General features: G+C 44.3%; 1 pseudogene; it reads right to left on the bottom strand.

Annotated features, from left to right (window-relative positions):
• Positions 1 to 10,644: 10,644 nt before the first annotated feature.
• Positions 10,645 to 12,116, bottom strand: LOC115838832 (keratin, type II cytoskeletal 8 pseudogene; annotated as a pseudogene).
• Between the last annotated feature and the right edge of the window lie 2,310 nt (positions 12,117 to 14,426).

Below are 14,426 nucleotides of genomic sequence, written 5' to 3'. Positions count from 1 at the left end.
TTAGTCAGCCGTATGGTCTTGAAGGAGGTTTGTACACTCAGATCATAAATTAAGCCCTGGTTAGACATCAACCTTCTCTGACTTGGCTCAGCAAATCTCCCAGTAGCTCTAATGGGATCAAAAGTTTCTTCAGCCTTCCATAAGATCCTGATTTCCTTTGCCTAATTAATCTGATACAAAATTTCACAGAGTATTTTATGGTATAGTTTTTTTTTTTTCTTTAAAGGTAACGCCCAATCTAACTTCTGTGGGCTCCAGGAGCATATTTACTGAAAAGAACGACAACGTACACAGTCATTCAGGATCCTGTGTTCCGGGGAACAGACCTCCCCCAGGGCATCTTTGTAGGGAGATTGGAAGAGCTCCGCTCACGTGGTGCTGAAGGTCAGGGTGGGCGCCGCTCATGCCCAGGGCAGTGGCCTCTTGGTCCAGAAGGCCAGCCCTCCATCCAGTTGTCTTTCTCTCTGGCTGTTCCTGGGTGTAGTGCAGTATCTCCTTATCAGGTGTTTTTAAGTTTAATTATGCATTATCCAGGCAATGCTCTGCATCCTCCATATACAGAGCAACATAGATTAACAAAGTGCAGCGGTACCTGGAGCTCCAGGGCTTTCTAGACCCTGCCAATGACTCCTCTCCTCAACCCTCAGTCTTATCCACCCTCCCACACACACGCCTTGTGCTGCCTGCTCACGTGAGGAAATCCCCTTGCCCCCTACTCTCTCGCCTTTCCACCCTGAATCACTGCCCACATCTTTCATTCTCCCTCATCTCAACCCCTAGCCCCTATCCCTTCCAACTCTGCCATTGACCTCTGCTATTTACTAAGACCTTTCCAGATGGTCCCTTGTACTTTCTCATTCCCTCTCTACTTCTTTCACAACTCAGCAATTGGAGGTACAGGATCTCTGCATAACAGAAGTTGGTTTTGAAATATTTCAGAATTTAATCCTCCAGGGAGCTGACATCCACCACCAATTGGCAGATGAGAGCCACGATGACATGCTGAGTGTCTGTGACAGGCACAATTCTAGATTCTGGGGATACGGAGGTGAATGAAACAGAAAGCATCCTCACCTCCTCCATCTGACATCCTGGTCATACAACATATTGGTTTGTTTAACTGTTAACTGTTGCCAGATCTTGGGGATTTTTACTGAAGCTCTTTGAGAAGAACACAGCAATACTTTGTATTTAAAAACATACATTAAAAAAAATTAGGGTTTTTTTCAATGTGTTTTGATGTATCCATGAAGAGGACACACGTACCGGTACTCTATTGAGAATGTAATTGTCAACAAAAGGAAGATGAACAAGTGTTTAGATCATTCATGGTATCCTGCTGATGGATTTGCCCCTCCAATGAATTTTTAATACAAGTTAAAATCCCTTTCATCTGGAAAATTATCCTATTTTACACAGATAAATGCATTTATCTATGCCTTTCTTATTGTTTTTTTAAAATTTCACATGCATTTATTTTTCCATATTTTGCATGCAAAATGTAAGTTTTTAAGGGCAGAGTACAGAAGAGGGTATGGGGGTGTTTTCAGTTCTTTGGTCTGCTGGTTGTGTGAACTCAGAGGTTATAGTCAAATATTTAAGGATTTGTGTAGCTAGGCCCTGACCAGTCAGAACAAGTATGGCCTTATCAGCATGTACCAGCTGAATATAAGTCCCTGAGTGACCTCAGGAAACTCTTCTCTCAGCTAAAGGGGAACAGATTAGTTTGAATATCCACGTATTAGTATTCTGCAGACAAACATAAGCCCCAATGTATTTTGTTTTGTTTTGCTTTGCTTTTGATTTTGGCCATCCCAGTATTTTTGAAAATTAGAAACAGTGTGCATTTCCCAGTTTGCCACAGGCCCCACCACACTCTATTGTGTAACCAGCCATCATGCCCACCTGGTCCATGATGGCCTCTGAGTTTGTAGTCCCTGAATTGGAAGCTTTGCTAGGTCCCCTTTTCAGTGCTGACACTTCTGTCCTTTGTTCTTTCTCACCACTCTTTAATGTTGTGTAGTTTCTCCAGGACTCAGTCAGTACCGTGGGTGACAGAGTTAAGTACATTACTTGTAGATGTCTCTGAAGCTTCATTCCCTATCCTCCCCATGATTTGGGTCCTGGGTTCTGTTTAATTTTATTAAAGGGGGTATAAGAGAGTCAGTGACAAATTTTTTTTAACTGATTTGAAGTTCAAAGTTTAGACAAAAAGGGAATATGGACACAGAAACTCTCCCCTTTCCTCGTCTATCCAGAGAACTTTAACTTTCCTGTGGTCAGTTAGACCCAGCTGTCCTTCACTCGTTACATGATGTGTCACTCTGAGACCTGGGACCTGGGACCCTTTGCTGCAGAGCTTGTGCCTGGACAAATGTCTCCTTGAGCAACAAAATACAAAGAAACTATAAGGGACTAAAAATAACCGCATGCATTCACAGTTGGGGCAAATTATGGACAAGAACATACAAAAAGACCAAAAAGCCCAACTGCCATTCTGAAGAGCCGGGAGCAGGGTGGCGGGAGCAGCAGCAGGGTACTGCGCATGCCCCCTGCACACAACACCACCTAAAGGGTGGCAAACCACCTAAGCCACTCCTTTGGCCCAGCCCCTGGACACACCCCTAACCTCATCCCATGTAAGGAACCTGCTTGCTCCCCTTGGGGTGTGAGCAAGGGAACCCGAACTTGTTCTCACTTCCCCCTGTTGCAGCAGGGGCTCCAATAAAGCCTTGCCTGAATTTCTTATCTGGCCTCTGATCAATTTCTATTGATTAAGGAGGCCAAGAACCCTGGTCAGTAACAACTCTAGGACAGAGGGCCGGACTCAACTGCGGGATCATAATGAATTACTGATCTGGTTTGACTTACTTCTCAGGGTACAGTTTCAGGGTCTGAGCATGAAAAAAGAAGAGGGCACTCTTCTTGCCTCACTTTCTTGCTCTCTTGTTTGTGCTTCCCCATCACCCTAATAAACCACTTACATCTATATGTTTATTTCAGCGTCTATTTTTGGGGAACTCAGATTAGGAGTCTTACCCCAGATGAGCATCAATAGAGTCATGGTGGGTAAGAAACTCTGGAGTCAAAGGCCTGGGTGCACAGCCAGGCTCCACCACTAACTAGCTAAATAGTTATTAACCACTCTGACTATCAGTTTCCTCATCTGTAGAAGTGGAATAACGATAGTAGCTACCTCATATGTTTGTTGTGAAGATTAACTGAGTTCGTATAAGTAAAGTGCTTATAATAGTGCCTGACCCATAGTAAATGTATAATAAATACTTGCTATTATTATTATGTAATAAATCAAAGTTTCTCAGGTGGGACTCAGTAATGTGCTTTGTACATAAACTCACTGAGTGATTCTCATACACAATGAAATTTGAAAACCGCTGAACTAGAGACACAACCCTGGGCATTTCTGTTCACAGAGAAAAAGTTTGAGAAACCTAGTCTACCCCACACAATAAGCAGCCAAATGACATCTTTTGCAGAGGAATCCTTGAGGTAAAATAAAAGACTGCATCACTGTTCAGAGCACTGCAGAAAACAATGGTGGGTTATTCCACCCTTGGGGCTCATCCTTGGGGCTGAATTCATCCCTTTTTCATCCCTTGGTTTTAGTTGCATTCCCACATTAGACAAAATAAGTCCTAAAACACATTAGTTCTTTTAACCCAGTGGTTCCCAAAGTCTGGTCAGACCAGAAGCATCAGCATCACCTGGGAGTTTATTAGAAACGTAATTCTCACACCCCAATGTTCATAGCAGCACTATTCACAATAGTCAAGACATGGAAGCTACCTAATATCCATTGACAGATAAATGGATAAAGAAGATGTGGTACATATATATACAATGTAATATTACTCAACCTTAAAAAAAGAACAAAACAGGGCTTCCCTGGTGGTGCAGTGGTTAAGAATCCGCCTGCCAATGCAGGGGACATGGGTTCGATCCCTGGTCTGGGAAGATCCCACATGCTGTGGAGCAACTAAGCCCGTGAGCCACAACTACTGAAGCCCATGCGCCTACAGCCCATACTCTGCAACAAGAGACGCCATCGCAATAAGAAGGCTGCACACCGCAATGAAGAGTAGTCCCTGCTCACTGCAACTAGAGAAAGCCTGTGCGCAGCAACGAAGACCCAAAAGTAAATAAATTAATTAATTTTTTTAAAAAAGAACAAAATAATGCCATTTGTAGCAACATGGATGGACATAGAGATGATCATACTAAGTGAAGTAAGTCAGAGAAAGACAAATATCATATGATGTCACATGTGGAATCAAAAAAATGATAAAAATTGACTTATTTACAAAACAGAAATAGACTCTCACACATAGAAAACAAACTTATGGTTACCAAAGGGAAACATAGGGGGAAGTGATAAATTAAGAGATTGGGATTGATATATACACACTACTATATATAAAATAGATAACCAACAAGGACCTACTGTAGAGCACAGGGAACTCTACTCAGTATCCTGTAATAACCTATAAGGGAAAAGAATCTGAAAAAGAATGGATATATGTATATGTATAACTGAATCACCTTGCTGTACACCTGAAACTAACACAACATTGTAAATCAACTATTCTCCAATAAAAATTTTAAAAAGAAAGAAAGGAAGAAAGGAAAGAAGAAAAGAAGGAAAGAAGGAAAGAAAAGAAGAAATGCAATTCTCAGTTCCTGCCCAAGACCTCCTGATGTTTAACTGTGAGGTGGGCCTGGCAGTCTGTGCTTTTGCAGCCCTCCAGGTGATGCTGATGGAGGCTAAATTGGAGAACCACTGTCCTGTATTAAGGAAATTCTCTAAAACCTCTCTTCTTTTGTTGCCAATGAGATACATGAGTCAGGAATTTTTCCAGAAGTGTTTCTTTCAATCAGATGCCAGCAAATGTGGTTTTTTAAAAAATGAAATCTCAACTCTGCTTAGTAATGATCATGACTAATGGGGCCCAAAGGTAAAGCATCCAAGGGTAATGTACTTGGACTTGCAGGAACACTCCAGAGTTTTGCAATACTAGGGATATTAGAAAAATATAATTGCTTACTCATAATAAGTCCTATTTCTTGCCTCCAGTTGGGCAAGGCATTTTACAGGTGACTTTCTGGTATTTAGGCCCTTCTGGCACAGAAAAAAATATAGAAAAAAAAATGGAAGAAATGGACAACTTAGGAAACTTTTTGATAACATTCAAGAGAAAAATGAGCTTAAACTATGAAGCAGAGAAAAGAGTGAAATGAATGTTTGCTTTATTTAAATTAACTCTCCTTCTGGAATGTTCACTGGGAAAAATAATCATAGTTCATTTCACCAATTTTTTATCCATTTTTGACCTTTTGGCCCATTTTCTGACTCATGACAAAAAGAATTTGGGAAGGAGGGAAACTGAGTTTTTCAGGTTATTTCTGGGACATTTTAGAAGATCTCTACTACCACTGTTACTTAACATTTATCAAATACAAAAATAGTTTTTGTGTATTTTCTTACTTAATCCTGACATCATCCCTATGATACATTATTATTCCCATTTTACAGATGAAGAAACTGAGGCACTGAGAAGTTAAACGACTTGTCTGAGGTCAAAAATAATAAGGGGGATTCAAACCCAGGCAGTCTGATTCTGTTGCTGCTAACTATTAAACCACAAGATAATGATTATTAACAGGCCATTTTTGAAATAAGCAGGAAAACTTAGAACACCACTTCTATAAAATACTAGGATAGACTTGAAGTTTTTAAAAAAAAATTAATTAAAAAACTTTTAGAGTAATTTTAGGTACAGAAAATTTGAGGAAATAATACAGAAAATCCAAGTATATCCTCACCCACCTTCTTCTAGTGTTAACATCTTACATAACCACTATACATTTATCAAAAAAAGAAAGTAAATTGGTACAACACTATTAACTCAGCTACAAACTTTTTTCCAATTTTACCAGTTTTTACACTATTTACTCTTTTTCTAGTCCAAGATCCAATTCAGGATTCCCTGTTGCATTTAGTTGTCCTGTCTCCTTAAGTCTCCTCAATTCATGAGTTTCTCAACATTTCCTTGATTTTCATAACTGACAGTTTTGAAGAGGACTAGTCAGGTGTTTTGTAGAATGTCCCACAATATGGGTTTGTCTGATGCATTAATTCATCATGAGACAGGGGAACTGAGTTTTGGGGAAAAAAACAGAGAAGTAAAGTACCCTTTGTATTAGGGAGGGTGTGACGTCAACACCACCTGTCACTGGTGATATTAACCTTGATCACATGGTTAAGGTAGTGTGTGCTAGGTTTTCTCTCTGCTGTGTTACTATTGATGCCGAAACTGGCCTCTGTACCCCAACACTGAATTAAATCTTAGAGACAGAGTTCTGGGTGAAGGTGAAAAGAATAGCTTTATTGCTTTGCCAGGCAAAGGGGGCCACAGTGGGCTAATGCCCTCCAAACTCTGTGTCCCAACCTGGAGGGACTAGTGAAGAGTTTTATAGTAACGGTTCAAAGAAAGTGTGATCAGCTCACGGACATTCTTCTGATTGGCTGGTGGTGAGGTAATCGGGAGTCAGCATCATCAACCTTCTGTTTCCAGCTGGTCTGGGGTCTACGTGCTTGTGGGCAGCATACAGTTAACTTCTCCCACCTGGTGGGGGTTTCAGTATCTGCAAAATAGCTCAAAGATATTGTTATGTGTATCCCTTGAGGGGGGACCCGCACCCTGCCCCAAGGCTGCACTATTGTTTCTCAGCCACTCCTCCCTGGTCTCTGTATCCTCTCCCTTCCCTGATTAGCAACTGTTTGAATCTGTCCATTGGAACTCAGGGAAGGTCATGGAGGCCAAATGAAGCCTATTCCTGTAATCAAGAAATAGGGGACACAGAAAGGCTTTTGTGCTCAGGAGGCCCACAGGGTCTTGCTGGGCTTTACTATCTTCTCCTTTGCATGCTTTATTCACGGGATTCACGGGATTCACAAATCCAGCCTGCACTCAAGGGAAGAGGATTAAGTTCCACTTTCTGGAATGGAGAGTCTACATTTATTAACTGAAATTCTTCTGCATAGAAGATCTGTCCCTTCTCTCCCATTTACTTACTTATTCAATCATTTACTTATATTAGTATGTACTCAGGGATGTTTCATTTATTCCTTGGGTCATCATGCAATATTACTGTTACTTACTTTCTTGGTCAGATTGTCCAGTTTGGCCATTGGGAGCTGTTGAAGTTTGGCACCTATGTCCTTTTGACATGCTCAATACGTGTTTTGGGGGGAACTTCTTAATTTCTGGAACTATAAAATGCTCCAAGCTAATTTTCCCTGTCCCAGCCCTTTCTCTGAGCAGCCCAGGTTCTCTTTACTGGAGAAGGGTCTTTAGAAACTGAGGTCTAGATGCTGGTGGTAGTCACTGCTGCTGGGCATCATTTCATCTAGGCCCTGTCAGCATGTAACAGGGAAGAGCCAAATCTGACTACATGTTGGATCTGTTTCTTTTACTTTAACCTTTGCTTCCTGTTGCTTTTGTTCACTAAAAGGATACTGTCTATACATAATGGCCTGCCTTGGGGAACCCTTCGCCTCTGCCTGAATGTTAAACCAAAGTGCCTTTGTTCAGGGAAACATCCTGACCCCGCCCACCTGTGGATGGCTGCAAGAAAGAAGAAATTAACACATCCCTTCCCTGAGGCGGGCCATTCCAGGGTACATATATAAGATCGTTTTTTTGGAGACTTTTGTCTGCCATCTTTTTGGTCTGCCATCTTCTTGGTCTGCCAGCTTTCTGAATAAAGTCATATTCCTTGCCTCAACACCTAGTCTCCATTTTATTGGCCTGTCATGCGGCGAGCAGAGTGAGCTTGGATTCAGTAACAGAATAAGGTGTTATGTAGAGTTCTTTCTGTCTTCAGTCTAACACTACCCAAAGTACCATTTTCAGAAGTTATTTAGGTCAGCTTCATCCCCCCTCCCCCTTCAGTGAGGTTACATCACACATCTGTAATACAGCTAAATTCATTTGTCATAGTCAACATTCCATTCTGGGATAGATTTTTACAGTCCATTTATGCAAGGCTTTACTGAATATCAGGACTGTTAGAAACTATATAATGCTTTAAAGTTTACGGTATATTTTAGTGTATATGTGCTATATATCATTATTCAAATTATAGGCATTTTCTGGAGGAAAGTATCCATAAAAAGGAAAGTAAAATGAAATAAATAAAATGTCATCAGGAAGCTTATAGTCTGGAAATTTCCATAGTCAAAATTTTAGGATACTTTCTCCCAGAATGTTCTAGATGATGAACAAAAATGACATTACAAATTCACATTTTTGAACGTGCTTGTTTTTTTACCTTTACTATATCATTAACTTAAGAAAGTACTTTTATATTTAAAAACACAAATTAGAAAAAAAAAAAACACCTTTCTTTCCCTTTCCCCAGAAATTTCAGATTAGTAATTCGAGATGCAGGCAAATACTAATACATCCCTACAAATAAACAACTGGGACTTCTCCCCTCAAACTGAAATGATTAATACACCGTGTGCAAACATTAATTGTTGGTGTGAATTAAGAACTGAATCCTTGATTTAAAGATGCTATGCACACAGTGCAATCAAGAAAAGCATTTAACCAGATTTGTTCATGAATCCCATTGTGTGCCATTGAATAGCTAATTTATAATTGCATTAGTCTATAAAATAATCTATTAATAAAATTGGGAGTAACTTGGACAGAGATTCATTATCTCAGTCAACTGTAGACGCCCACTGAAAGGCATTTTGCCTGCAGATGAGGGGGCATGGTTTCCAGCGCTGGGGAGTGCCAGGAACCCAACAAATTTATTAATGTTAGTGGAAAATGTGAATGCATGTTTAATCTTCTTTGGTGTTAATTAGTGTTGTCTTTGGTTTATAATTTACTGAATTTGTTCTATAATTTACTGAATCGAAAAATCAATTGCTCATTGGTTTTTTAAAGGTAATTGTACTTTCTGCTAGCAGTGCTTGACATTTGTGGAGAGAAACCTGGGCCCCTGAGCCATCATTGCTTTTCAGAACCCTTGCTTTCCCACTGCTGTTTGGACTCATTAAAGGTCAAGGTAGAAATACCCAAAGAAGCCATCCAGGGACTACTGTCAAGATTAGATTCAGAGATATCTAGAAAATCCATAACTATATGGAAGGGGAGTAAAAAGCCTGAAGTGAAGTATTCATTCCTTCATTCAGTCACATTCCTTCATTCAGTCAGTCATTCAGTCAACCAATAAAGCCATCATTGATTCAGCGCTGACCACACACCAGTCACCAGGCAAATATGGAAGTTAAACATCTGGGGTGTCCAACAACTGTGCACCACTTCCAGCTGTAGGGAGGATTAGGAAGAGGTGGTGGGGAGGGGAAGAAGGAGGAGGAGGGGAGGAGGAGGAGGTGGAGGGGGAGGGGGAAGGAGGAGAGGGGAGACAGGGGGAGGGGAGGGGGAGGAGGAGGGGAAGGAGAGGGGGAAAAGAGGAGAATAAGGAGAGGAGAGGGAGGAGGAGGGGGAGGAGAGGGAGAGGAGAAGGAGGGGTCCCTGTGCCATCACAGGCAGTACACCCCTGAGGGGTCAGAGAAGCAGATGCTGGGAGCCCAGTGCAGGTAGACACAGCTGGGAGGAGGGCTAGATGGGCTCCGCTGACCAAGTGTCCTCCATCTCTCCAGGAGCCGGCCCCAAGCCCCAGCAGTTTGCCTCTCCTCTCCCCCCAGCCCCTGAGCTCCAGGCACGAAGGCCAAGGGTCAGCTGACCAGAAGGGGGTCATCTGCTTGGACCTGTTGGGGAAACGTCACTGCTGAAATTGGAGTTGTTCAACAGCTGCAAAACCAGTGCTCTCAGCGCCTCCCAGGAGAGGATCAGAACGTTGGTGCGTGGACCAAACACGAGATGGACAGCAGGAGTTCAGACTGGTGGTGGTGGAGGGAGGGGCATGTGCCTGGCTCTCCAGCCTGGCCTTCAGACCTGGGGAGGGGGTTCCTGCTCCCCTTTCAGCCTGGAGGGTCCTCAGCCCCACCCAGCAGAGACTGAGAGCCAGTCCTGGGAGAACCAGTCCTCCCACATGGTCTGCAGCACTCCGTCTACAGCCTCTGCTCTGCCGACCCATTCTCCCCAACAGAGCCTTGAAGAAAGAGTGCTTGTTCTTTAACCTTGTGCTGAGGAGGAGAGCCGGAAAGACATGTTTGCCTTCACAAGCAGCCTGGATACCCAAGGTTCCAGCTACAAGTGTGAGGTGGTGCCACCCGGCCAGTATTCCAGCTGCACAACTGGGTGGCCAAGCTGTTGCCTCCTCCACTGCGGGAGCCCACCCAGGCTGAGGCCGCCATCGGAACCAGCCCTGTACATCTCAAACTTCTTGTGTGTGTGTGTGTGTGTGTGTGTGTGTGTGTGTGTGTGTTGGCAGAGCCAGCTGAAGCTTTATTCTGAAAAAGACACTTGGATTGGCTTTTAGTTGGGGTCGTGGGCAAGAGAGGGAGCCCCAGGCAGTTGACTCCCCCAGGGGTGGGCTAAGGACGGGACTGAGCCTCAGGTCTTTGGTTCCAACACTCCCCTGCACAACTCCTTCTTGCAGGAGCAAGTGAGCGGGGAGGCTGGGAGGGATCGCAGGAGCCTTTCACTTAGGCAGGATGTCAGAGGACTCGAACACCAGCTTCCTATCATGGGTCTCAATCTTCTTGACAACCACAGCCAGGAACTGGTACGGCTGAAGGAGCCAGAGCCCCCTCCAGAGCCCAAGCTGGACTGGTAGGAGCTCAGGCCATAGTTGAAGCCAGGGGTCCCATAGGCTGAGGTCAGCCCACCTGAGTACCCGCCGGTGGTCTTGGTGTGGATGCTCATGTTCTGCATCCAGACTCCAGCCGGCTCTCCTCGCCCTCCAGCAGCTTGCGGTAGGTGGCGATCTCCACGTCCAGGGCCAGCTTGACGTTCATCAGCTCCTGGTATTTGCGCAGCTGCCGCGCCACGTCCTGCTTGGCGGTTCTCAGAGCGGCCTCCAGCTCGGCCAGCTTGGCCTGAGCATCCTTGATGGCCAGCTCCCCACGCTGCTCGGCATCAGCAATGGCGGCCTCCAGGGAAGCCCTCTGGCCTTTGAGGTCCTCGATCTCAGCCTGGAGTCAGTTGATGTTCTGGTTCATCTCGGAAATCTCCGTCTTCGTGCAATGGAGGTCATCCCCGTGCTTCCCAGCCAAGGTCTGCAGCTCCTCGTACTTGATCTGGTACATGGTCTCAGCCTCAGCTTGGCTGCGGTTGGCGATCTCCTCATACTGGGCCTTGACCTCGGCGATGATGCCATCCAGGTCCAGAGAGCGGCTGTTGTCCATGGACAGGACCACGGAGGTATCAAAAATCTGCAACTGCATCTCACGGATCTCCTCTTCATACAGTTGCCTGTAGAAGTTGATCTCGTCAGTCAGCCCTTCCAGGCGGGACTCCAGCTCTACCTTGTTCATGTAAGCTTCATCCACATCCTTCTTGATGATGACAAATTCATTCTCCATGTCTGTGTGCTTTTGGATCTCTTCCTCATACTTGGTCTTGAAGTCCTCCACCAGCCCCTGCATGTTGCCAAGCTCCACTTCCAGCTTCAGCTTCTCCTGGGCCAGGGTTTTCAGCTGCTGCCGGAGGTTGTTGATGTAGCTCTCAAACATGTTGTCTATGTTGCTCCGGGCTGTCTTCTGTTGCTGCAGGAGGTTCCATTTGGTCTCCAAAATCTTGTTCTGCTGCTCCAGGTGCCGTACCTTGTTGATGAAGGAGGCGAACTTGTTGTTCAGGGTCTTGATCTTCTCCTTCTCCTGGGTGCGCACGACCTGGATGTTGGGGTCCACTTCCAGCTTGAGGGGGCTCAGCAGGCTCTGGTTCACCATGACAGGTGTGATGCCCCCCAGACCCGGGGCGGGCCCCACTGTAACCTGCAGCCAGACTCATGCTGCTGCCCAGGCCACCCCGGAAGCTGCTGCTGCTGCCCACCCAGGAGAAGGCCGAGGAGCTGATGCGGGCGCCCGGCCCACTGGTGTACGAGTGGCTGCTGAAGGACCGGGGGCCAGAGGTGGACACCTTGTAGGACTTCCGGGTCACCCTGATGGACATGGTGGGGGCTGGAGAGGAGGCAAGGAGGCCGAAGCACACAGACTCAAGGAGTTGTGAAGCTGCTCCTAGGTCCATCTCAAACTTCTTGTACAGTGGAACCCTTGGCCTAGAGTGCTGGTTCTCAAGCTGAGCTCTGTGGGACTCCTGGAAGGGGTCCAGGAGGTACCCAGGGCATGGAGGACCCTGGAAGGAAACCCAAGATTCCAGGAAGAATCCAGGGGACTCTGGAAACATATTCCTCTTGTTTTCCAGCCCACGACTCACTCCTAGTTTGTCAATTGTAATTTTTGTGTTCCCCTGTGTGATTTTTGTCATCAAAATAAAAATCAGAGACCCCCTAATCCACGTCTACAAGAACAACAACAGATTTGGTCTAGGGTTAACAAGCACTCACACATACTACTGATGGGGAAGTAAATTAATATATCTTTTCATGAAGGGTGGTGGAAATTTGACAGTACTTAAAGTGTGAATATTCTATTATCCAACAAGTCTGATTCTCAAATATATCTTATGAAATACAATTGATTTTTATTATTTGTGAATTCTGTTTTTGCAAATTTGCCTACTCACTAAAATTTATTTGTAACCGCCAAATCAGTACTCATGGAGCTTTCATGGTCATCCATGGACATGGGCAGAGCAGTGAAAACTTTGAGTCAAGAATTGACTGTATTCCTACAGATGTGAAAGAAATCCATGTTTGTTCAGTTATTTCAACAAATATGTGTTGAAAGTAGCAACATAGACATTTGGAATTCATCTATGAAGCAAACAGAAAAGGCACTTTCCCTTGCAAAACTTACATTCTTAGCAGAACAAGAATTATCGCAGAATTGTTTGAAAAAACAAAAAGTAGAAACCACCTCAATGTCCAATGAGAGGAGAGTGACAGCCTATAGCCCAGCAACCCCCTCCCAGAGAAGTGAGGAATGTCCAAAAAAAGCACATGTACAAGATTTGCTCTTAGCAGCTTTATTTATAATAAAAGGATAGTTAAATTATGGTATATACATATAAGAGAACGTGCTGCAAGCATTGAAAATGATATGGGTATAAATTCATTGACACAGACCAAGTCCAGGACTAATTGTTGACTGAGAGAAAAACTAGTTTCAAAACTGTGTGTGCTCAATATCCTATGATAAACCATAATGGAAAAGACTATATTAAAAAAGGAATGTATATATATGTATAACTTAATCACTTTGCTGTTCAGCAGAAATTAACACATTGTAAATCAACTACACCTCAATAAAAAAATAGTGATTAAGAAATTAAAAAAAAAACTGTATGAACTTTAGGCCCCAAGTCTGTGAAAATGTATAGTCACACACACACACACACACACACACACACACACACATTTGTAGAGAGCTATTTGGAAGGTGTTTACAAGGGCTTTCTTTTGGTAGTGGGATTTCAGAAAATTTGTACTTTGTTATTTTACCTTTCTGTACTCAGTTTTTTTTTGTTTGTTTTTTAAATTTTTGGCTGCATTGGGTCTTTGTTGCTGTGTGCTGGCTTTCTCTAGTTGTGGTGAGCAGGGGCTACCCGTCATTGTGGTGCACCAGCTTCTCAGTGCGGTGGCTTCTCTTGTTGCAGAGCACGGGCTCTAGGTGCGCGGGCTTCAGTAGTTGCAGCACACGGGCTCAGTAGTTGCAGCACACGGGCCCTAGAGCACATGGGCTTCAGTAGTTGTGGCAAATGGTCTCAGTAGTTGCGGCTTGCGGGCTCTAGAGTGCAGGCTCAGTAGTTATGACGCACGGGCTTAGTTGCTCTGAGGCATGTGGGATCTTCGAGGACCAGGGATTGAACCTGTGTCCCCTGCATTGGCAGGTGGATTCTTAACCACTACACCACCAGGGAAATCCCTATATTCAGTTTTTAAATGCTGTGTTTGTGAATGCTTCAAATCTGCAGTGGCCTTGCTTTCAAGGGTTTACATGCTTTACCAGCTTATCTTTTCCAGGAGTTCCTCTGGCCCAAATAGTTCCCAGGTTCCCCAGGGGATCATATATTTATCCTTCAGGGAGCCCTTATTTGGCTGGTTTTTCAGCTCATAGTTGAGAGCAGGACTTGCCCCCCACCAAAGTGTCCAGGAACCTTCCAGAAATGTCACTTCTCACCCCTCCCACCCAGTCCCCAGGAGGTGAAGCTCCCATCAAGCTGGGTCCACAGGCTGACCTCGGTCTCTTCAAGAGCCACCACCCTAAGTAGCAAATTGAGGCATTTGTTCCCACCACTTCCTGTGCCCCACCCCCACCAAGGGAGCAACTCAGCTCCTGGTTTTCTTTAAGATTGAGAAAT

This window comes from Globicephala melas, chromosome 11 (genome assembly GCF_963455315.2).
Source record: "Globicephala melas chromosome 11, mGloMel1.2, whole genome shotgun sequence".
Classification (NCBI taxonomy): Eukaryota; Metazoa; Chordata; class Mammalia; order Artiodactyla; family Delphinidae; genus Globicephala; species Globicephala melas.
This window is presented reverse-complemented; position numbering and strand designations above follow the sequence as displayed.